Source organism: Girardinichthys multiradiatus, chromosome 12, assembly GCF_021462225.1.
Source record: "Girardinichthys multiradiatus isolate DD_20200921_A chromosome 12, DD_fGirMul_XY1, whole genome shotgun sequence".
NCBI lineage: Eukaryota > Metazoa > Chordata > Actinopteri > Cyprinodontiformes > Goodeidae > Girardinichthys > Girardinichthys multiradiatus.
Window position 1 is genome coordinate 2,945,989 of NC_061805.1, and position 25,423 is coordinate 2,971,411.

Below are 25,423 nucleotides of genomic sequence, written 5' to 3' on the forward strand. Positions count from 1 at the left end.
TGCTTCAGTTACAAATCTCCTACCGCTCTGAAAAACATCTGTCCGTTCCACTCTTTTTATTATCTTTCGGGGGTCCCTAATTACAAAGAACGTTGCTCTCTAAGGATGGGAAAAACAGCTGCATCATAAAACAGGTCATAAACACCATTATCTTTTAACAACACACTTCCACAGTCTCCTCCAATCCTAAGATCAGTGTGTTGTCCGTTCAGCACAATCAGCCTTCATCTTTTATGACCTCCTCAACTGCACTTTTGATGTTTGCCTGCAGACAAACTCATACATCCTTTACTCACAAAAACATCATAAAAGGTTATAAAATCAAATAGTCAAGTTAAAGAATAGGAGAAATATATAAGATAAATCTATATTCAATTATTCCAACATTTCCTGCCTATTTATCGAAATATTTGCTCAATATTCTCATATCACTTGACAGCCACTTCTTTCGGATTTTTTAACTGTAAGATTATTTTCATGAGTACAAAGACAATTATACCCAGAGGTACTTACTGACATTTAAATCACAGATTCATATAGAGATGGATCTGGGTATAGGTCAGAAAAGTGGTCAGTCACATCCTCATCATCTTCATCATCCTGATGTTTAAGTAACGGATAGAGTTGGGTAACTTTGTCTTCCATAGGAGAAATAGCTGTGGTGATGAAACGGTTAAGAAGAGAACAAAGGCAGGGAATACAACAACATCCACACAATGTCAAAATTGCAGCAAACACTGCAAAGGAAATTATTACTGATGATACTAAAATGTTATACTTCCCAAACACATCCAGCCAGGAGTCCCACATCGAGGTGTCTACTCCAGAATACTCCTTCATTTTGCCATTTAGAGATCTCAAACCTTCTATGGCTTTAGTGAGGCTGCTATCAGCAGCAGTGTTGTTAGGTACAAATGTGCAACATTTTTCTCCAAAAATAGCACAAACTCCTCCTTTTTCAGCTAACAATATTTCCAAAGCAGTTCTATTCTGGAATGCCATCAGAGAAGTTGAAGCCAATTAGTCATGGACAGTTTCAAACCTGCTTTGTCCAATTTCCTAGTTTTTGCACATTGTAGTGAATATAGTTGATCCTGTCAACGTTTTTTGTTCATCGTACACCACTAACAGATACCTGATTCAAATCCTGCAGCTACTTGATCAGTTAATTTATCTTCATCTATAGCATCTATGTATGTAGAGTCTCCCTCAGTCTGCCAAGCTACTGCTCTGCACTTTCTATCACGCCAATCATGTGGGATTACACTAGATAGTCCATCTGTTACTTCATCTACATAGAATATACTGAAACTGGTAACAATAAAGTAATTAGAGCACAGAGTCCTGCAACATTTGAAGGTAATCAATCAAACAACCTGTCGTCACCACACCACCACCAAATGTCTCCTCTAGAGACTGGTTTAAAATAGTTATTTACTTTTACAATTGCCGTACACCATACTGCAGTGAGGTTTCCCAATTTATTGCCTCTCTCTGTCATATTTATAGATGTGTAGTTTTCAGTGGTGACCCGTTTATGGAATACTGGTTTATCCTTATCTGCTGTAGTTACAGGAAAAACAGAATCCCAGTGTTGACACATTTCATTAAATTTAGTTTGATTCATTACTTCCATCACACGGAGTTGTGGTATCACAGCTGAAATTATTTGTAATAAAGGCCTGGGACCCATACACACAACACAATCTCTTTTAGTCATGTTAGCCGCTTGCTCTACCATCCATAACCAGTTATTATTTGTTCCTGATACTCCAGTAATAACGTGGAACTAGTCATCTGTGGTTAAGTTTCCTAACATAATTTTACTCTCTTCGCTTTGTTACCTGGATTGCATTATCAGCTTTATGGAGCTTAAACAACTTCTTTTGATGACTAGCATAAGCAGTGGTACCCCACTCTGGTGTCCAATTGTTTCCTTCATCAGCTACTATCATGGACCATGAGGTGTCTCTTCTATCATTAGTTAAGTACCATTTATAACTTCTATAATCCTGTCCTTTCCTTACTCATAGCAGGTGTTGTTACATTCTGATTCATCTTGACTGGTTCCCAAAAGAACCAGAAAAATAAAAAATCAATATGAGAAAAAATATAAATACCCAGCAACGGAAAGTATTGTTCATCCATCTAAAAGTCATTTTGGCTGAAATTTTGACTCCTCTAAGTGGTTCCAGTGTCCAGTGTCTAACATAATTTTACTCTCTTCGCTTTGTTACCTGGATTGCATTATTAGCTTTATGGAGCTTAAACAACTTCTTTTGATGACTAGCATAAGCAGTGGTACCCCACTCTGGTGTCCAATTGTTTCCTTCATCAGCTACTATCGTGGACCATGAGGTGTCTCTTCTATCATTAGTTAAGTACCATTTATAACTTCTATAATCCTGTCCCTTCCTTACTCATAGCAGGTGTTGTTACATTCTGATTCATCTTGACTGGTTCCCAAAAGTACCAGAAAAATAAAAAATCAATATGAGAAAAAATATAAATACCCAGCAACGGAAAGCATTGTTCATCCATCTAAAAGTCATTTTGGCTGAAATTTTGACTCCTCTAAGTGGTTCCAGTGTCTTAATTTTGTTCACTGACTTTCGGGTCTCTCCAGCCTCTAAATGTCTGGGTCCACCCTATTATCAGTCTGTAAATCACTTCCCATGGCGGAGCTTTCAACTGAAATGACCTTTTTACAATGTATAAGGTGTATCCAGGTTGATCTCTCAGTTATTTTTACTACTGTGGGAGTGGTTAATAATACCTAATATGGGCCCTCCCACTTAGGTGAATACCAATGTTTCTTTTCTACACTCCTTATTAACACCCAGTCTCCTGGTTCCACTAGTTGGTTTTCCTGCTGGGAAATAGAACATTCCTCATTAGTTTGATTTTGTTTCTGTTGCTTTTCTAACATACTCCTCATATAATCAGCTAGGTTAGTTTCTTCATCTAACTCCCACTGATTTTTTAACTGTGGTAATCTGTATGGTCTTTCAAATAACGTTTCATAGGGTGTCAGCCCTGAGGTGCTTGTAATGTTTAGTTGGAAATAGTTCTATCCATTTAGAAAATGCATCTATAATGACTAAACAGAACTTTTTCCCTTCACTGTGATTTAACTCAATAAAGTCCATATGAATATTTTGAAAAGGGTATTTTGGTTTTGGAAATTGTCCCCTTCGTGGTCTTAAATTCCCTTGTGGATTATGTTTTGCACATGTTAAACATGTTTTACAAAAAATTTTTTTTTAATAAGAATTAAGAATTAAATCCATATGTTATATAATATTAATATATCTGTCCTACCATTCCTCCCTGTCGAGACATTGTGAAACACGATGGCTTAATATTGCCGCCCATTTATATACGTTTTTTGGTAGGACAGGTTTATTATCTGGTCAAATATAGTTTTCATCTTTTAATGCAGCTCCATATTTTTTCCACATTTCTGTCTCCTGTAGTGGGCCTTGTTGTTGCATTTCTTTTAACACTATATCTTTTGTCACCAATGCATATCCTGTTTGTATCTTCCCTTTCTCATCTATTTTGGATAAATCATTCACATACTATTTCATGATCCTGCAAATCACTTCTAGTTTTTGCTTCTTTTTCTGCTAATTCTTGTCGAAGCCATCTCTGCCTCCCCAGGTCCGTTGTTTTGGGCACAGGTTTCAAAAGAGTGAAAAAAACACAAAGTACAATCAGCTTAAGTTCGCCTATGAGATGAGGGAGAGAAATGCCCCAGCGAATACCTGCGAGCAACAACTCTGCCCTCTCTCCACTTCCAGCTCGTTTTATTAGGTCTCCAGGGTGTGTACATTTCCTTTTTTACATATATCATATCACTTAGTCGTACTGCATAACAGTTTATTATGTCCAAATAAGGAGTGTTTCCTGTTATTACTTCCAGCAGGCTCCTCTTATCCTGTCTCCTTCACTCCCTATCCGCTGCTCTCCTGTCCTTCACCAATTTATGATCTCTGTGAGCATATTCCAGTTACACACATAGATAGTATAAATTCTACACCCCCCCCCCTTTTGAACTCTCATAAGAGTTCACACTCTAAAATGTCCTTCAACCAAGTACTTCTAAGAATAATTAGAAATACAGGTCCTTCTCAAAATATTAGCATATTGTGATTAAGTTCATTATTTTCCATAATGTCATGATGAAAATTTAACATTCATATATTTTAGATTCATTGCACACTAACTGAAATATTTCAGGTCTTTTATTGTCTTAATACGGATGATTTTGGCATACAGCGCACGAAAACCCAAAATTCCTATCTCACAAAATTAGCATATTTCATCCGACCAATAAAAGAAAAGTGTTTTTATAAAAAAAAACGTCAACTTTCAAATAATCATGTACAGTTATGCACTCAATACTTGGTCGGGAATCCTTTTGCAGAAATGACTGCTTCAATGCGGCGTGGCATGGAGGCAATCAGCCTGTGGCACTGCTGAGGTCTTATGGAGGCCCAGGATGCTTCGATAGCGGCCTTTAGCTCATCCAGAGTGTTGGGTATTGAGTCTCTCAACGTTCTCTTCACAATATCCCACAGATTCTCTATGGGGTTCAGGTCAGGAGAGTTGGCAGGCCAATTGAGCACAGTGATACCATGGTCAGTAAACCATTTACCAGTGGTTTTGGCACTGTGAACAGCTGCCAGGTCGTGCTGAAAAATGAAATCTTCATTTCCATAAAGCTATTCAGCAGATGGAAGCGTGAAGTGCTCCAAAATCTCCTGATAGCTAGCTGCATTGACCCTGCCCTTGATAAAACACAGTGGACCAACACCAGCAGCTGACACGGCACCCCAGACCATCACTGACTGTGGGTACTTGACACTGGACTTCTGGCATTTTGGCATTTCCTTCTCCCCAGTCTTCCTCCAGACTCTGGCACCTTGATTTCCGAATGACATGCAGAATTTGCTTTCATCCGAAAAAAGTACTTTGGACCACTGAGCAACAGTCCAGTGCTGCTTCTCTGTAGCCCAGGTCAGGCGCTTCTGCCGCTGTTTCTGGTTCAAAAGTGGCTTGACCTGGGGAATGCGGCACCTGTAGCCCATTTCCTGCACACGCCTGTGCACGGTGGCTCTGGATGTTTCTACTCCAGACTCAGTCCACTGCTTCCGCAGGTCCCCCAAGGTCTGGAATTGGCCCTTCTCCACAATCTTCCTCAGGGTCCGGTCACCTCTTCTCGTTGTGCAGCGTTTTCTGCCACACTTTTTCCTTCCCACAGACTTCCCACTGAGGTGCCTTGATACAGCACTCTGGGAACAGCCTATTCGTTCAGAAATTTCTTTCTGTGTCTTACCCTCTTGCTTGAGGGTGTCAATAATGGCCTTCTGGACAGCAGTCAGGTCGGCAGTTTTACCCATGATTTGGGTTTTGAGTGATGAATCAGGCTGGGAGTTTTAAAGGCCTCAGGAATCTTTTGCAGGTGTTTAGAGTTAACTCGTTGATTCAGATGATTAGGTTCATAGCTCGTTTAGAGACCCTTTTAATGATATGCTAATTTTGTGAGATAGGAATTTTGGGTTTTCATGAGCTGTATGCCAAAATCATCCGTATTAAGACAATAAAAGACCTGAAATATTTCAGTTAGTGTGCAATGAATCTAAAATATATGAATGTTAAATTTTCATCATGACATTATGGAAATTAATGAACTTTATCACAATATGCTAATATTTTGAGAAGGACCTGTAAGTAAAAATATTACTGTACCACTTGTAAAATGAGAAAATTATTAACAAAACTTGCATCCATCTTCTTATGCGTCCATTAATTCATGAGTCCTCATCCTGGTTATGGTTAATTTGCAACAGTGGCATCGTTGTCTTTGGATCCCTCCTCTCAATTGTGGAGGTGATGAGGAGCACCATCAGAGAACGAATGCATGGTACACAACAACATCCACAGGTCACCATTATCGCTACAATCATAACCTGAAAAAGATACAGAAAAATCAAAATGTAGTATAAAATATAAAATGTTCACCGAACAGTGTCTTCTGGGGTGGGAGGGAAGCTCTACAAATCCTAGTGAGAGGGAAACTCAATCACTTCCACCTCTTCTTCTGCTATTCTTCTTCTGTCTTCAGCTCTCAGGGCAGACTGACCCTGAGCTAATTTCTCTCACCCGGGGATTATTCTGCCCCTTCTTGGGTGGGAGAAGTAAGACTGTCTTTTCCTGTGTTTTCGCTCAGATCTTCCTGGACCTGAGAAAGAGATCGTTGAGGTGGTTCTGCTCCTGCACACTGGCTCCAGTGATACCAAGTGTCACTTTTGCCCTTCAGCCTGACTGCATGTGTTGTCCTCTCTGTGACCTGAAATGGACCGGTCCACTTTGGCTCTGACCACTTTCTTTTGATGACTTTCAGGAGGACCCACTTGGCTTCCGAGGTGGTGGTTCCGACCCTGGTCTCTGGTTCTGCTGGGATCTGTTTGGAGAAAGCTGTAACAAGACTGTGGAGGGATTTGTAATAATCACAATGAGACATAGATTGTTCACACTCAGTGAGAAACGGTAACCTTGTTTGGGGGCCTGGAAATGGCCTCCCTGTTTGCAGCTCATGTGGGGTCAAACCATGTTTCTGATTTATAGAACTCCGTACAGACATCAGAGCTAATGGTAAGGCAGTAACCCAATTCATTTTGGTCTGTGCACAGATTTTAGCCAATTTGGTTTTAAGTGTTTGATTCATTCTTTCAACCTTCCCCTGTGACTGTGGATGGTACACAGTACCAAATGAATGTTCACCACAGATTTGCTATCTTCCTTTTTTGTAGGCCATGCCTCCGGCCATCCAGTAAATGCATCCACACACACCAACAGATATCTGAACCCATTTACTCTCTCAGTCATGTCTGTATAATCAATGATAACCTCTTTTCCTGCTATTGGGTCTACTAGGAACTTTCCAGGTGCTGGCTTCTAACATTGAACTGCCTGCACATCTCACATAAATTAATCCAATGCACTGCCATTGGTTTCAAAAAAGGGTGCCACCAGTGTTCGAGATTCTTCAACATTTGTGTTGTTCCCACATGTCCTACTCCGTGTGCTTCTTCTAGGGCTACTTTGGTAAGACCTGGTGGCAAGATGGAACGTCCGTCTAGGCTTCTCCAGAAACCACTCTGATCCTCTGAGCCCCCTCGGGCCTTCCAAACTGATTTTTCCTCGGGAGAGGCTCACTTTTGTAATTTCATTACTTCTTCTAGGGTGGGTTCTGGTGTCCACCCTGTTTCTGAACACAGCATTATATGCCTGGGCTGATATCCTGCACACTGTTTAGCTGCCTGGTCAGCTGCCTGGTTCCCTTGTGCTACTCTGGTGTTACTACTGTCATGTCCTTTGCATTTAATGACGGCTACTTCTTGAGGGAGCAACAAAGCTTCAGCCAACCTTCTCATTTCCTGTTCATGTTTAATGGGTTTCTGTCCTGCAGTTCTGAATCCCGTCCTCAGCCACTGTTTGAGTTCAACATGTACCGCTCCTGTAGCATATGCGGAATCTGTGTAGATGTTAACCTTCTGTCCTGCTCCTAGTTCTAGAGCAGCTATTACTGCCAAAACTTCTGCTCTCTGCGCTGATTGTGCGTCTGTCAGTTCCTCTGCATGTACTGTGACAAAATCTGTCCCTGTGTCTTCCACCACCGCGCATGCTGCCTTAAGTCCTTCTGTGTCATGTCTGAAGCAGCACCCATCTGTGTACAGGTTTCGGGCGTCTGTTAGGGATGTACTTTGTAAATCTGTTCTGATTTTTTTCATTGAACTCCACTTTTTCTGCGCAGACATGTGGTGTACCGGTAGTTATTCTATCTGCCATGTTTATTCCTTCATGTGTGTGTATGTGATATTTGGGGCCTCCAGCACTTTACTCAGCCTCTGTTGTCTCAATGGTGAGAGTGTGAAAGCCTGAGAGCTCACAAAGGCCACCACACCATGTGATGTCAATATGTTAAGAGGATGTCCCATCACTACATGAGCTGTTTTTTGGATTATTTTAGCCATCCCTGTTGCGTGTCGTGTGCACTCATGATGTCTTTGTTCCATATTGTCCAACATTACACTTATGTACATTAGCACTGTTCTTATTCCCCCTTTTTTCTGGAACAGCACACCATTTGCTGTGTGTGCTGTGACAGAAACATCCAACTGGAAGGGCAACGTGTAATCTGGGTGTGCCAAATGTGCAGCTTGCGAGAGGCTGGTTTTTAAGTTAATGAACGCTTCTTCGAATTCTCTGATCCATTCAAGCGGGGCAGTGAGGTTTCTCATGCCCTGTTTTTTGACAAGATCTCTAAGGGGTGTAGTGAGGTCAGTGTAGCCGGGCACAAAAGATCTGCTATACCCTGTGAGTCCTAGGAAAGACAACATGTCCTTAACCAGGAGTGGTTTTGGGTGGGGCAAAACTGCAGATTGGTGAGCTGGGGACATCCCCGTGCCAGGTTGGGAAACAACTCTGCCCAGAAAGTCAACCTGGCGTCTGCAGATTTGGAGTTTGGCTTTGCTAACCTTGTAGCCTTTTTTGGCCAAATGCAACAGGACAATTGCTGTTGCCTCAAGGCATTCAGCCACAGTGTGTGTTGCGAGGAGAATGTCATCCACGTACTGAATCAGAGTGGTGTTTGGTGGTAATGGGCAATCTTGGAGAGAGTCTTTCAGAACCTGATTGAAGATTCCTGGAGAAAGCGCGAATCCCTGCGGCAAACAATGTATCTATACCTATGGGATATTTATAGGTAAATGCGAAAATGTTCCTGCATTCCTCAGCTAAAGGAAGGCAGAAAAATGTGCCGGCCAGGTCAATGCAGGTAAACCAGCAATGGTCAGGGTTAAGATTTGTCAGAGTAACATAGGGATTGGGCACGGGAACGGTAGGGGTGGCCAAAGCTGCATTTATTGCCCGTAAATCATGTGCCATGCGCCCTTTACCCGTCCCTTTTTTCTCCACTGGCAGAATGAGTGTGTTCCATGAAGAGGAATGTGCGGACTCTAAAACACCTGAGTTCCAGAGGCCTTCCACTGTATCTTTAATGCCTAGTTCTGCTGCTGGTTTGTGAGGGTATTGGGCCTTCCATATTGGTTGGTCGGTGGTCATCTGAAAAGTAATGGGGGAACACTGAATCAGGCCTACATCTGTGGGTCCCTCTGCCCAGAGGGTGGAAGGCATTTTTTCCACAATAGCAGCTGCCAGCGGATGGTCTGTTATTTCCCTACCATGGTGTCTGTCTAACTGAACATGCTCCAGTGTGCCCACACCCGTGGAGCGGTTGAATATGCGATAAGTGTTACCTGAGGGCAAGTAAAAGAGGTTGGGGGTTGCCAAAGGCTGCCAATCCTGTACGTTCAGGGAGCGTTTTAACACACCTCCAAGTTCACGTGCTTCATGACCTGGGTGCAGAGCCAAAGAGACATGAGGCACACCATCAGACCACAGCCTAAACCACACTTCCTGCTCTTCAGCCAAGTGAACGTCGGCCACCACTCCTTCTGGTGCTACATAAATGTCTGTGGTGACAATGTCCCAGTGTGTACCCTCTAACTCGTCAGCAAAGCTTTCCTGGTAGCATTCACAATTGTTTCTATCATAAAACAAGGTGACATGTGTTGTGGAATTTTCTTATCAAAGTGGGTAGAAGTTGACTCATAACAAGAGAAAATCCGGACTTTGTCTTATAAGTTTTATTCAAAGGCATTCAGCGTTTGAAGACCCTGACACTGAGGTTAGTCAGTGAAACAGAGCCCCGATCAACATTTACACACAGTATTTATACCAGAACATGACAGTGTTATCTCAACTGCAAAGAGTCTGTGTTTTATGACCCAAACCCTTCTTGAGTTCAAAGGTGACAAGGTTATCTAGGAACAGACCCAACTGCCCTTCCTGACATTGTCCTAAAAGATGAGTCTGAACCATTAAACTTCTGATAATGGCTTTTACAGCTTACTCCCTAACACAGATGTTCACAGAAGTGAGGTAACCCAAAGGTCACACACTTTGGAACACTTAATAAAAGAATTTCCATTACACTCCCTTCTTCTGATTACAAGATAATCACAACTAAAGGAAAATTAACAAATTATAAACACAACTTAAAAAACAAAAAAAAAAAAAAAAAAAAATCCTGCTGCCTCTTCTGAGTGGCGTCTGCGCTTCAAGCTGCCCTGTTACCAGTCTGGTACAGGTGGGCGGTCGTAGGAAGCTCCTCTAGAAATATATTTAGAAACAGGAACTCTAACCTGCTGGAAGTTAGGCTTCCATAGTCCAACTAAACAACGGTGGAAATGAACACATTCAAATTTGTAATAATACCATAATGATAAATATCAAGCAATAAACATAAAAGTTAGATAAAAGCATCCGAGATATCCTCCTCAGAGTCAGTCTCGCTGTCAAAGTGGGAGGAAAGAATCTCTCACTGTGGTGTGTGTGCAGTGAGGCAAATGACCTTATGATTTCTAACTTTCAGGCAATGCGATGGCCTTAAGTAGATTCTGAAATAACGTTGCACTGCCCAAGGGATTATTGTGCCCTTGTAAGAACAGTGTTCTTCAACCACCTGTTCAATCACTCGCCAGTGATCAGTTTACAGTTCTTTATCTTGTGGTGGTCCGCTGTCCTCACACCTTTCAGGCCGTGGATGATCCAGTTGGAAGATGACTTGCGTCCTGGAAGCCAGATGAAGCTGGAGGAGCTGGAGCTTTCCTGCAGCTTTCCTGGGTGTCTAGTAGGATCTGATATGGGCCATTCCAGCACCTGGACTTCCTGTGTTTTCTCCTAAATTCGCTGACCAGAATCCAGTCGCCAGGAATAAAGGACTGGAGGGTGGAAGTGGCTGTTTCTGGTAATGCAGCCTTCACCATCTGTGAAACTTGAGAAAACACAGTGGACAGGTTTTGACAGTAAAACAACATCCTATCTTCACACAAAGATGTGGAAGAAAATTATCTTGGCAATATCCCCATGTCCAAATTAGGAGACCTGCCACACAGCACTTCAAAAGGACTGAGATTTGCCTGTGTCCTTTGTCTCAATCTCATATAAGTGAGAACAGGGCCTTCACAACACTTGGCTAATTTTCAATTCAAAGTCCCATTCTCAAACCTAAGTGCTTAACTACATGAACTTCATCAAAACATCCAACAAAATCCAAAGAATTGATCTTCTGACTTCACCTGATATACTAGCAGTGACCATCAGCTAAATATTCTGAATATCAAAAATGTGACATGATGTTTGTGGAAGGTCTGATTACAGGTCAATATTTCATAGTTTCAGAAAACCCAAAAAGAATTTCAAAAATGGTCTAATCTGTAGAGATATCAAATTTCACAAAAAATCAACACCATAATTTCAGAGAGGTTTTCATAATGTGGTCTTAGGGAGCTATGCACCATTTATATAAACAAAGTACAACGTCTCTCTCACATTGTCACCAAGCCCTCACTGGAGGTATGAGCTACCCTTTTTTTTTCCATGAGTGCTACAACTTTTGGAACCCCATGTTACTTTATTCTGACATTCCCCTCTTCTGGCGCAAGGTCCAACCCATGCGACAATCCAGCAAAAAGTTTGTACAAAAATGTTTTAATAACCAAGATCACATTACCTAGAACCAAAGAAATGAATTCTGACATAACTATGTGTCACTATGAATTTAACGAAAGCAGCATAAAGAAAATCCAGATGTTTTTAACTGCAATTCAGTTCCATCAACAGCCGAACACAAACTTTAGTTATTCACGTCATCAATGTCTCACTTAGAAATTTGTCACATATCATCCTAATTTGTCTTGTACAAAGATGAGTATTAGATTAATGGACATCTAATGTAATTTGGATGAATAAACCCTACAAATTGAATCTAATAAATAATTCCCACCAAGTATAAAGTCATGACTCAGATTCTTTATCAAAAATATATTCCTTACTTTTGGCATATCTTGAATTGTCAGCTAGCTTAATGGCACCAGGGAAACTTTCAATCTAATAAATCACCAATGATTCTGTATGCAAAACTAATTCTTCAAACTAGTTTAAACTATTTCATTAACCTTTTAATAATAAAACACATAAATCTAAAAGTCATGCTTCATCCTTAATCATTATACAAAAAAAAACATGTTATTAAGGCAACAATCACTACAAGCATTTTGATTCTATTGTCTCTTAAACAGTGTTAAAACTCAGGAATGGAGGTGCTGAGCGTTACCATGACAACAAAGGCATGAACCAACCTGGTAGGTGGGCGGAGTCAGGCAGAACTAACCTCTGATTGACAACCTATGGGCGGACCCACAGTTTCTTCATCCCATCCCACATTAGTGTAACTTAAACTACAAAACTGTTAACATGCACCTACCTCAGAAACAAGCTGCTTCTTAACTCTCCTGAAAACTCAAAGTTTTAATCAATCTGGGATTTAGAAACATTATTCTAAACATGGATTATTGTTTCATGCAACATACAAACAAACATTAATTCCAACAAAACAAAGACAAAACATCAAAGACAGACAAATGGCCAAATTTGAAGCTTCAAGAATTCAAAGAAATTTTTAACAATCTCTTTTCAGAATATGTTTTCTCAGCCATATCTTTTAATGCTATAATTGATCAATGTTGTTATGATAATCTTCAGGATCTTTTTTTTTTTTTAAATGAGTGCACATAGTCCAAAAAATCTCAAAGTATTTAGAAGCACAGCAACAGTTTTCTCTTAAATTAATCCAAATTTACTGATGCTGAAACCTTTTGCTAATTCTTTGTACTGTAACTCTATAATAATAACTACAATCCTGAGAGTTATTGTTATAGTTCTCTTTTTGTTTGGCTCAATTTGATCGCAGCTGCATTGCAGAATTTCAAGTTAAATGCAAAGAAGTATTTTTTATTTAATTCAATTCAAATTCAAAGATACTTTATTGATCCCCGAGGGGAAATTAGAAAAGTCAGCGTTGACATTTTCATGTTATACCCAAACTAAACAAAACTGCAGTGTTTGACTTAATCAGAAATTAAGATAAGAAGCTTGTCTCCAAACTGGACTTTTTCCCACATAGTGTTTCAAAAAGAACAAACATCATTTTCTTTAATTTGGCTATTTAAATTTTGAGAGTTGGGGAGAACTTATTACTAGAACCCCTCTTTAATAATCCAAATGGTGATAAATGTTCCAATATTTTATCTCTTAGTAATCTGAAATCACCTTGTGTACCTTTGTACTCATATGTATTCTTTTAATCTTTAAACCCTAAGAAATCAAACAAGGAGACTTGAGTTTGAGCCGACCATCCTCTTACTGTTAAGAGAGCCTTTATTTCTTTTCTTTTCCTAAAATAAAGGATTTTACTTGTCTTGATTCCGTTATAAAAATCCTAACCTTGGTTCCAAAACTAAACTCTTCAACCCCAATCTGTGTCCCCAGAGTAGAAATTTTGAGTATTATTGCATTTCAAAGTCACCAAAATGACTGGAACTCATCATTGGCTTAGATCTATTTTAATAAGTAATCAGCCTACCTTTAATTAAGTATTATAATTTCATGGACCCAAAATCTATGGCTTACAGGCTTCAGGAGTCCAGGAACCACAAGTTGAGTACTACTGCATTGAACAATGGTGTTAACTTTCTGTAGAGATTGAAGGATTGGCTAAATATATTGTTTCTGCTTGGACAATAATCAGATTTAAAATTATTAGTTCACAGCTCCTAATTTACCTCAGATCATATTTGCTCCTAACCCAGTTCATAAGAAGCTTCAGACAAACATTATGCTAAAAAAACAAAAACAAAACAAAAACCAGATCGGTTTTAAAATAAAGAAAAAGCATGCTTAAAAAACGTGTTACTGTGGTGGAAAATAACTCCACGGTTCTGAAGGCCTTTTCATGCAGTCTTTTAGGAAACATGAGATTAGTTTAATTTTTGTGTGGTACCACTGTCCAATCAGATTCTTTCTAAATAGCCCAATTTTTCATACTCATTTTAAAGGTTTGTTTTACCAAGGGAAATGTGTTGAACAAAACCAATTACTCTCAAAAGTTTTAAAAGTTTTAGCCGGTGATATCTTAGAAAACAACAAGTGTTTTAATATTTCTATGCAACACAGAACTGATCCGGTGTCCTTTCCTTCTCCAAAGGGAGAAAAAAGAACCTGCAGAACCAAACCTTTCATAGTTTTGTCAGGACCTGATATAAGGTACAGTGTAAATCAACACGCTGCATGAATCAGAAGAGGAAGAAAAACCTAATATAACCTCTTCCCAGCAGCTGCTGTGAAAAACAATGAATTTGTACTTTCCATAAGCGTCAGTTAACACTTGCGGACAAAAACTGCACCAAACTGTAAATACTGTGTCAGAAACTGTATGAAGACCATCTGCAGTAGAACTAAGACTGTTTTAATGAGGTCTCTACCCATTAGATTTATGGAATACAAAATCTGACAACAGAAAATAATACCTGAAGGAGAAACCCATCAGGTTTTACGCATTCGCTGGGTTTTAAAAATGCTCCTTCATGAGATCTGTCCTGAGAATAACATAGAAACACATGGTTACTGCTGAGTTTTGGAGATGTTGTAACTTCCTCTGCTTTTAATAACTTTTAATAACTAGAATAATTGACCCTGAATATTCCATGACAAAAGAGAACTTGCTTCTCTGAAAGAATTAACCGGAAAGTATCAAATGAACTAAGTTATCACCTTTTTAAAGATACTTTTCTAACCCTAAAATAATATTTTAACCCGCTATATCTGTCAACGTCAAGCAAGCGTCACATGAGCAGCGGTTAATAAGCGTTCTTCATTGCAGAAAATAGGAAAAGATTTATGCAAATGTGTGTGTGTTTGTACGTTACCCCCATCAGTTTCTAAATCGCTCCACAGTCAGACTGTCATGGCACACAGTCCTCTATCAGTCCAAAAAACAACCAGGCCCTTCCCAGGTCTGTTGTGTGAGACATTCAATCATTCTTTGTCCACTTTAACTTCTCTAGGAGGGAGAAAGAAGAAACTTTGCTCCGGTTTCTCTTCTGCCCGCATAAGATGCTTTCAATATAAATCCAGTGTATTCACTCTTCTGGCTCTTGCAAACAGCATGGATCGTTGTCCATCTCAGTGGGTCCAGACTTCTGAGTTTCGTTTTTTTTTTTCCTTGTAGAAAGTCACACTGCGATTTTCAACATGCAGGAAGGCAGATCTCTCTCTTTCAGGCCGTGCTGGAGAAGCGTCTCTGGTGTAGTAGCCATGGAGAAGGGCAGGTTTCTAAAATCCAGACACAAAAACGCAGATGTTGAACTCAAATCCCATATATGTGTGTATTTGTGTGTGAGAGAGACTGAAGAAAAGTTTAGTATAGGTTCAGATTTTGTACAAATACATATTATCAGTCAGTCAGTCAGTTGTCCCCCTGCCTGTCACTTCCTTCCACAACATGAACTATACTCCTTTCTAAAACAACTTTCTTTTCGCATCTCTAATGTCCCTTTTCACTTTTACCTTCTTTACAGACTGATTGCAATATTTAAGACAAACAAAACTTCCTTCAGGAAAGTTTTAACTCTTTAACCCCTTAATTGATGCACTCTGTGCTTTTTAATATTCTTCTTATGTTTTTTTATTTATTTTTCCATCAACTGTTTTACTTGAAACTTTTTAAACTATTTAACTTATTTACACTCAAACTTCCACGCTGTGAAAAACCAAACTTATCTTCCAAATTAAAGCACATTTAACACAATCATCCCCACTTTTTCCTTTCATTATTTTATAAATCAGAGTCTGAAGAAGGAGACACCCCTGATGCCTCAAGGTTCCGGAACCATTTTTTTTTTTTTTACCTGTTCAGCAGCACGTCTGCCCACTGGCTTTTCTCCTTTATGAGGTGTAGAAAATTGCTAAAAACCACCCGCAAAATCCTGTGTTTTGCTTTATCTTATTGTTACCAATAAGAACCTCCCTGCAATTCCTTTTGCAGGGTAACCGGGCCCTCAGCTGATGTCCTCCCTCTCGCAACTCTGGAACCTAATTAATTAGTTAGGAGATGATGGTTAATGTGTAATAAAAATAATAATATACATTATATCATACAGAGCAACTTCTCACCCAGATATATTTGAAGACAAATTGTTCGGATCTAATCAGCCAGAAGCCGCAGGCGGGCATGAGGACTCCACTACCGTAATATGGAGGTGGACTGAGAACAACTCTCAGGCTGGCCAGGCGTCCGTGTCCCATCCTGCGGTCTCCTCTGGCACGTTAGATCCTGTTCGTGACGCTAAAATTGTAGTGGAATTTTCTTATCAAAGTGGGTAGAAGTTGACTCATAACAAAAGAAAATCCGGACTTTGTCTTATAAGTTTTATTCAAAGGCATTCAGCGTTTGAAGACCCTGACACTGAGGTTAGTCAGTGAAACAGAGCCCCGATCAACATTTACACACAGTATTTATACCAGAACATGACAGTGTTATCTCAACTGCAAAGAGTCTGTGTTTTATGACCCAAACCCTTCTTGAGTTCAAAGGTGACAAGGTTATCTAGGAACAGACCCAACTGCCCTTCCTGACATTGTCCTAAAAGATGAGTCTGAACCATTAAACTTCTGATAATGGCTTTTACAGCTTACTCCCTAACACAGATGTTCACAGAAGTGAGGTAACCCAAAGGTCACACACTTTGGAACACTTAATAAAAGAATTTCCATTACACATGCGTGGTGTCAGGAGGAGGTACATAGGGCGCCAGAGTGGAGACCCAGGATTTCCACCGATGGAAAGCCGAGAGAATGCCTCTGTGCGCGGGGGTTTCAGGTTGCAGCAAAACCCAGTATATGTCAGCCATTGAGTCCTGCAGTGGCTGGAGGAGGTATTGTCCATGTGAAAAAGAAATGTTATTGCCACAAAATAACTGGGTGCCATTAGGCAGGTGAACCTGCAGTCCATCACTCCCGCTTAAAATAGTTGCTCCCATTTTTATCAACATGTCTCTACCCAGTAAATTTACTGGTGTGTCAGTGGAGACTAGATAACTGTGATTCAGTGTCTGTCCACCAATTTCAGTCTTTAAGGGCTTGGCAAATGGCAGGACCTGTTTTTGCCCCCGAGAACCCTATGACAGTTGTAGTCCTGGTGGAGAGTGTGTTTGGAGGAGCCTGTTTGATGGTTGAACATGTGGCCCCAGTGTCCACCAGAAAAGGAAGGCTGTTTCCGGACACAGTCACGGACAGCAGGGGGTCCGCAGTCCCGCTGTCTTCTGGGGTCGGTGGGGACCTTCAGTGGTGCTCAGGCCAGAGACTGGTCTCGTCCCAGGCCGGTAATTGGAGTTGTGGTCCGTGTGCGCCGCGTGCGGGGCCACCTCTGCCTTTGTATGGATGGGCCGGAGGAGCCATGGCGGGACCATAACACCCATACCCTCCGGGTGGACCATTCTTATGGGGGCAATCTCGGGCCCAATGTCCACGTTCATTGCAGTAGTAGCACACATCGGCACCACCCAGTCTCCTCTGTGGTCCGCTCTGGAATCCCCTTGCTCTCGGCCCTCCCCGTCCCACAAAACGACCAGCATGTCCCTGATATGGGACCAGGGCCTGATGTCACTGTCCTGCTGTTTCTCGATTTCCAGGAAATGGAGGAGCCTGAGGGGGCTGAGACACTGCACCTTCATACATAATTTTAGGTGTTTTACCCTCCTTTTTCTTTTCCCCCACCTTCTGTTTAGCTTCTGCTAATTGCATTTTCAGGAGCTGAGTTTGTAACCTTTTTAATTCACTCTCCTCATTTTGTTTTGCCTCTTTGACTTTAGATAAATGATGCATCAGATGGCGCTCCCATACTCCAGTCTCTGCCCCAGGTAGGTCGGGATTATCTTCCATTTTCGTTTTAATCTGCAACGGTACCCTCTTAAGACAGCATCCTGGAACCAGTCCCTTTGGGGACCATCTCTGTCTGGATTAGTTCCTGTCTGTGTTTGCCACATGGATTTGCACTGATCTAAGTATTCTCTAGGATTTGGGTTTGCGTTCCACTCAAATTTTGGAATGATACGTCCTCTGGTTACTGAATACATTTGTCTAAGAGCTATGCCTATGAGAGTGGAATAGAAGGTAAATGGGTCCCCATCTGGTGCTGTTGTTATACCCGCAACAAGCTCTATGTCCCTACAGCTGTGTGGCTTCATGCATCGTCCAGCAATGGCCCTGTAATCACCTAGAGCTAAAGTGGTGCCTGCTGTCAGGGAGTCCAGTGTCTGTAGCCATATAGAGGCACCTTCTGTGATAGGGGGAAGTTTCTCACACAAAGTGGTGAGATCTCCCAGTGTGAATGGCTTGTATCTGTTTCCTCCAAATTGTTGTTGGAACAGTGGACCCATATAAGAAGGTTTGGGCTGGGTTCGGGGTCTCATGTTATAGCCATGTCCAGCAGGGGGAGGAGTAGCCTCAGGTACTGGTGGCAATGGGGTTGAGGGAGATGACATAGGTTCCTCATTTTCAAATGGTAACTGATTCTGTACTGTAATAGGTGGTGCCTGCATAGCAGCGTCATAATAAGTTACCAGTCAGTGGTTCTTCTTTTACCCTTTTACCCATTTCCCTGACACAGACATAATAATTGAGCCCTCAGTTACATCTGGTTTCAGAGGTGTGGCTAACTCCATATAACTAGGTGAATGTGAAGTATATGGGGTGGAACATCTTTTTGGGCCAGAGGCTGCCTGCAATTTGTCCCGTAGTACCCGGTCAGCAAATGGGTCAGTTAGTGGAACCTGTGAAATGAATGAACCTCCAGAGGATAGTTCAGACCCAGCAGTGGAATGTGAGCTGAGAGAGGCAGGGGCTGAGGTGGAGGGAGCAAGAGGAGATTGGCCATTTACTGGCGGCAGATCACACATGCTCACGTGTCCCCCAGTAACTTGCAACGTGGGGTATAAGCCTGCGGGGGGAGGAGTGGGGGGAGTGGGAAGTGTATAAGGTGGTGGCATTTCAACTGTACTGCTATCTTTAATCTGTCTGCTTTTCCTGTCTCTTTTCTCAGTCATAGCCGTGTGTGCCACAGCAAACCCATCGGTGACCAAAATGTTTCATCCTTTTCTGCCTTGTCTCTAAGTTCTTTCCACTTTCCTCTGCCCAACTACCTGCTGTCTCTACACTGTTTGTCAGCCAAGTCTTTCTCCTGTTTTGACTGTTTCATCTTCAACCAGAACCACTTGCCAACATTCTCTCTATCTGTCTTGCTTTTTCCATCTTTTGACAATTCTTCATTTATTTTAGAATCCATCCATTTAACCAACTTCTGCTCCTCTTTATGTTCATGTGATTTTTTAATAGCAGCTTTCATTATTAGCAACTGGTTCTCTATGCTCTTCCATGGACCATTCTGTCCCCATCCACTATTATCTATTTCTCTATAAAATTAACCTTCCACCTTATGACAACTACTATCCTTTTTTCTAAAAGATATATTTAATGCGTTACCTCAGTCATTCACTCAGTCAGTTCTGGCCGACTGGGACGTATGGCACGCTATGTCCCGAGTTCCCGGTCTAATTGAAGGTTCTCTAATCGACCCTCAAGACACCAGAACACATCCACCCCCCAGGAGCCTGTTTTCAGTGGCCGTCCTTGTTATCACCATCAGGTTACCAGACCGAACACTTATCCAGTCCCCGGGCCTTTCACACCGTTTTTGTTTAACCCGCAATGGGAGTCAGTCGCTGCTTGGCGTTCTTCCCCACTCACACAACAGCTTTCATTCACTCGTGTTTTCCTAATTAGTCTGTTCTTGCCGGGGTGTGTGTCCTGCTCACAGCTTATTCATTTAAACTGTAAATCTTGTCTGGTCTTGCTGGGGATGTGTCCAGCTCACAGCTTATTCATTTAAACTGTAAATCTTGTCTGGTCTTGCTGGGGATGTGTCCAGATCACAGCTCATTTATTTAACCTCTCGAACTTACAGGACTTTCTATCTTTTACGGTGTTATTTCCACTGCTTATATTGTTCCTTCTGTGCTTATGCAGACGTCTGTAATCTGAGTTTTCACAGAGAAATATCTCCGTTACTCATCAGCATTCATACACAGTGTATTTCCTGGTCTTGTTCTCAGTTATATGTAGAACTCGAGGTTTCTCATGTCCTCGGGCCTCTAACCCAGCTAACAGTAGTCCACCGTCGAGGACGTACTTTGAAGTACCACGTTCGAGAAACTACTATACTTTTCCACACAACACCACCACTAAGTCTTGTAATTTTCTAAAACAACATCCTATTCACCAGTTTAAATCCTAGTCAACATTTATGACACTCTTTTTCTTACGTTTTAGCAGACTCAGACTTACTAAGACATTGGACACAATATTAATTTAGCCTATCGAAAATCCAAATGCAGAGTTTGATAAAACAGGTTCTTTTTCTGTAGTTTTTGGCTAGCCTGTGTCCGGTGTCTGTTGGTCCTTGTCAGTGATCCCAATTTTCACCTGTTTTCCTAAATCCCGAACGAGCCCCCAAGTTGCCGAAGCCGTCTCTGCTTCCCCAGGTCCGTTGTTTTGGGCACAGGTTTAAAAAGAGTGAAATAAACACAAAGTACAATCAGCTTAAGTTTGCCTCTGCGCAGAGGGAGAGAGATGCCCCAGCCAACACCTGCGAGCAACAACTCTGCCCTCTCTCTGCTTCCATCTCGTTTTATTAGGGCTCCAGGGTGTGTACAACATTTCCTTTTTTACATATATCATATCACTTAGTCGTACTGCATAACAGTTCCTTATGTCCAAATAAGGAGTGCTTCCTGTTATTACTTCCAGCAGGCTCCTCTTATCCTGTCTCCTTCACTCCCTATCCGCTGCTCTCCTGTCCTTCACCAATTTATGACCTCTATCAGCACATTCCAGTTACACACATAGATAGTTTATATTCTACATTCTTGACAATCAAGTTAATTTCATCTTCAGCTTCTACACTCCATTTCAGTTCAGACGTCATTTTAAGCTCTTCCTCATACATTAGTTTGTTTAATGGAGCTACTATTTCTGCATAATTTGGCACCCAGTTTCTACAATAATTAGTTAGTCCAAGGAAGGACATCATTTGCTTTTTTGTTACTGGTTTTGGAACTTGTAATATTGCAGTCTTTCTTTCATCTACAATTGTGCGTCCCCCTGCGCTAAGATTGTGGCCTAGGTATTTAACCTCATTTTTACACAACTGAAGTTACTTTTTACTGACTTTGTGTCCCTCTTCTACTAAATGTTTTAATAATGCTATTGTGTCATTTCTACAGGTCTCCTCATCAGGAGAGGCTAATAGCACATCATCAACATATAGTAAAACCTGACTACCTTCTGGAGGGTCAAACTTGGCCATACTTGCACTCATTATCTGAGAGTATATAGTTGGACTTTCAGAGTAGCCTTGAGGTAGTCTGGCATAAGTATATCTTTGTCCCTCAAAGGTGAATGCAAACCAGAACTGACTATATTTATCTATAGGTACAGAGAAAAATGCATTGCTTATATCAACTACATTGCCCTGCGATGGACTGGCGACTTGTCCAGGATGTACCCTGCCTCTCGCCCATAGACTGCTGGAGATAGGCACCAGCTCCCCCGCGACCCACTATGGGATAAGCGGTAGAAAATGACTGACTGACTGACTATATCAACTACACTAAATATTCTAGCATCTGGTCTTAGGGAATTTATAAGGATCAGGAACACATGGTGCTCTCTGAACAACTGCATTATTAACTGCCTGTAAGTCTTATACTATGAGCCATCCTGTTGATGGAGCTTGTTTTTTAACTGGAAAAATGGGGGTGTTACCTGGTGAGTCCTCGCATTTTATTATCACCCCTGCAGTTATTAAATCCTTTATTTCTGGTTTTATTCCTTCACATGCATCATGTTTCAAAGGGTATTGTTTTACACCGGGCCTGTATTCTGGTTTTGCTCTAATTTGGACAGGTACTGCTCCTTTTACTAAACCCACATCAGTAGGGTCTTTTGACCATAACTTATCAGGGACTTCACTCAAGAACTGTTCCTCCTGTTCAGTAAGGAATATTTCTCATTGTTGCTTTGTATGCAAATGTATCCCTTCCTGTACTGCCCTCTGCACTATTCTTCCCATATCGTGCCACTTGAGTTCTTTATCCTTGAATAAAGATATGTGTGGAGGTGTCCACATTTTGCAGAGCTTCCTAGTGTCTTCCGCTAACACTACTTCAGCAACTGACGTACTGTTCCCATCTGCATAAACATAAGTTACCATGACTTTGGTAGAGGTTACTTTAGTTAATGCTTCTTCATAAGTTTTATCTGGTCCAGGAGTATTTTTATACCACATGGTAATATGTAGATCATCTGGTGTCATCTGATCTTGTAGTCGAGTAATGACATTTCTTCCTTCTGTTAATAAAGTTGTCCCTATGTCTAGGGGTGGCTTATTTGGAACATCCAGTGAATAGTGGTAATAAGGTGGTCCCACTCCTTTTAACACGAAATAATCTCCTTGGCTGAGTTCTGCTTTTCTCTTTACTACAATATGTCCTTCTGAGGTCGGAATTAATGCTAACCCCAGATGTAGCAATCCATCTCGTCCCAATAGATTCACCGGACACTCAGGGAACATTAGAATAGATAGCTGGCATGACTGTTCATTGGGATCTTTTATCCAAACTGGTTCAGACTCACAGACGTGTGTCAATTTCCCACTAGCTGACCTTACTGTTATTTGCTGATCACTAAGTCTGGAATTTGGGATTGTTTGTCTACAGGTACTCCTGCATGCTCCGGTATCACAAAGAAAAGTAATTGATTTTCCATTCAACAGTAAGGTAACTTCAGGTTATATGCTATCTAGGGAGAGAAGGTCCTGGAAATTTAGGAGGATATCCTGCTCCTGTGTTTTTGTTTTTTTGTTTTTATCGGTGTCTGAGGTACTAGGAACAATTTCACTTGTTTTCTGTCCTAGTCATGCTGAATCATTATTTCTCCTCTCAGGACAGTCTCTGGCCAGATGTCATTCTGGCCCACAACACCAGCACCCTGAGGTGTATTGTCTGTAATTTCCTCTGCCTACTCCTCCTCTCTGACCCCTGAGGTTTTGTCCTCTGCCTCTAAATCTTCCTCTTGCTCTGTTGTTTTTTTTTATCCTTCATTACTCTTTCTGCATGGAGGGCATGATTTACATAGTCTTCTAGATTTGCTGTGGGGAACCCTATAAAATGTCTCCTTACCCAGGTATTAATTGCATGTAGTGCATTTTTTAACTTGCTCGTTTTCATCTTCTTGTAGACCACTATGTATTTTAAACACTTTTATCAGTCTAATCCTATATTCTTCAAAAGGTTCTTCCTCTTTTTGTTTCACTCTGGCTATTTTTGCGTAATCAGCTCTGCGTCTGTACCTGACTGTAAGCCTATCAATTAATCCCCTCACTCTGTTTGTTCTGCTGTTAAAAAGAGTAAAATATTTTCTAAGGTTACTCAGAGAAAAAAAAAACCTGTGTCATGCCATGAACCTCCGTGACAAGCTGTATCAACAGCCTTCAGCGTCTCAAAACAATAATAAAAAAAATAAACACAAATAAAATACATGAGGTACAGCCATGGTGGGGATGGATTTATTCACCAAAGGGACTCATTTTAGCCCATCCAATCCTGTCAAACCTCATCAGATCTTTGGTACAAAACAAAAACTTTCCACCTACTCTTTTTACTCCCTTTCTTTTGTCCTGCTGTTCTACTTTACAAGTCCATCAAAAATTACTTCTTAGCCCTCTGACCTTTTCTGCTTTCCACAAAAACGTCCATTCTTATCTCCTGCATCACATCTCTCTCTTTTTAGTTGCTTTTAACCAATAATCTACATCCTCATAACCTTCTTTGTCCATTTTTTCTTAAATCACGTGTACTTGTAATGTACTTTTAATTATTGCATCCTATAGATTAACTAATTGTTTAGAGTTTAATCGACCATCATAATGATATGTGGTTATCCATTTACCTAATATTTTAATTTTAATATTTTAATTTGATCCTGTGCTTCTATAAATTTCCTATCTTTGCATTGTTATTAATTTTTTGTTTATTTTACTCGCCCCTTTTGCCATTTTTTTTATTTATTTAAATTTGGTCCAGCATATAAATACCTAGGGTATTCTAAATGCTGGATTATTCTGCTCAGTAGGGTGACAGAAAAATCTCCTTTTTGTGGTAATTCTCACTTCAACTCTTTCGAGTGGAGAATTCCTGCCTTTGCATCCACAATAGTTAGTTACTTACAATCCCACTGGTTTGGTATGAGGCAAAACCTAGTGGTTTAAATCCTCCATTCATTTCTCACATGCACACATTTTAAATGCGGAATTTTCTTAGTATTTTGTTTAAAATACTTAAACGCGGACTCCGCCGTCCTTGAAACACGGAATTTTCAGTATTACTTTTTAATACTTCGAGGACTCCGCTGTCCTTTACACACGGAATTTTCGGTATTTACTTTTAATACTTTTCCAGGACTCCGCCGTCCTACTTTTACCTGTTAGGGCCTAGGATTCACAGGGTTTTATTTCACGCAATGACCCCCAGTCATTCATCACACTTTTTAATCCAAATTCATCTCACCACTTTGTCTTCTCCTCTCTCTCAGAGTTCCGTCAGTCGTCAGACCCCAGCGGGCGGGCCGAGATCCAGTCCCAGAAAGGGTCTGTGAGTCTGATAAAGACTGCCATGTGCACGGTCTTTACTGGAATCTACCAACCCGCTGGAATCATCAGGCGTATTTGGAATCCGGCTCCGAAGGACCAAATTAATGTCAGGTTTAAACAACCTAAAATACTTATAACATCACAAAAAGAAGAGAAAGACAAATAATTAGTTATTTCACTCGCTGCGAGGAGAACGGACAGAGATGTGCTTCAGTTACAAATCTCCTACCGCTCTGAAAAACATCTGTCCGTTCCACTCTTTTTATTATCTTTCGGGGGTCCCTAATTACAAAGACCGTTACTCTCTAAGGATGGGAAAAACAGCTGCATCGTAAAACAGGTCATAAACACCATTATCTTTTAACAACACACTTCCACAGTCTCCTCCAATCCTAAGATCAGTGTGTTGTCCATTCAGCACAATCAGCCTTCATCTTTTATGACCTCCTCAACTGCACTTTTGATGTTTGCCTGCAGACAAACTCATACATCCTTTACTCACACAAACATCATAAAAGGTTATAAAATCAAATAGTCAAGTTAAAGAATAGGAGAAATATATAAGATAAATCTATATTCAATTATTCCAACACTATCAGCGATATCTGGTGACTGCCTGTGCCAGTCTCCACTCTTTCTCTGTGGAAGAACAGACACACACCATAACTCTTCACACCCCCACATACACAC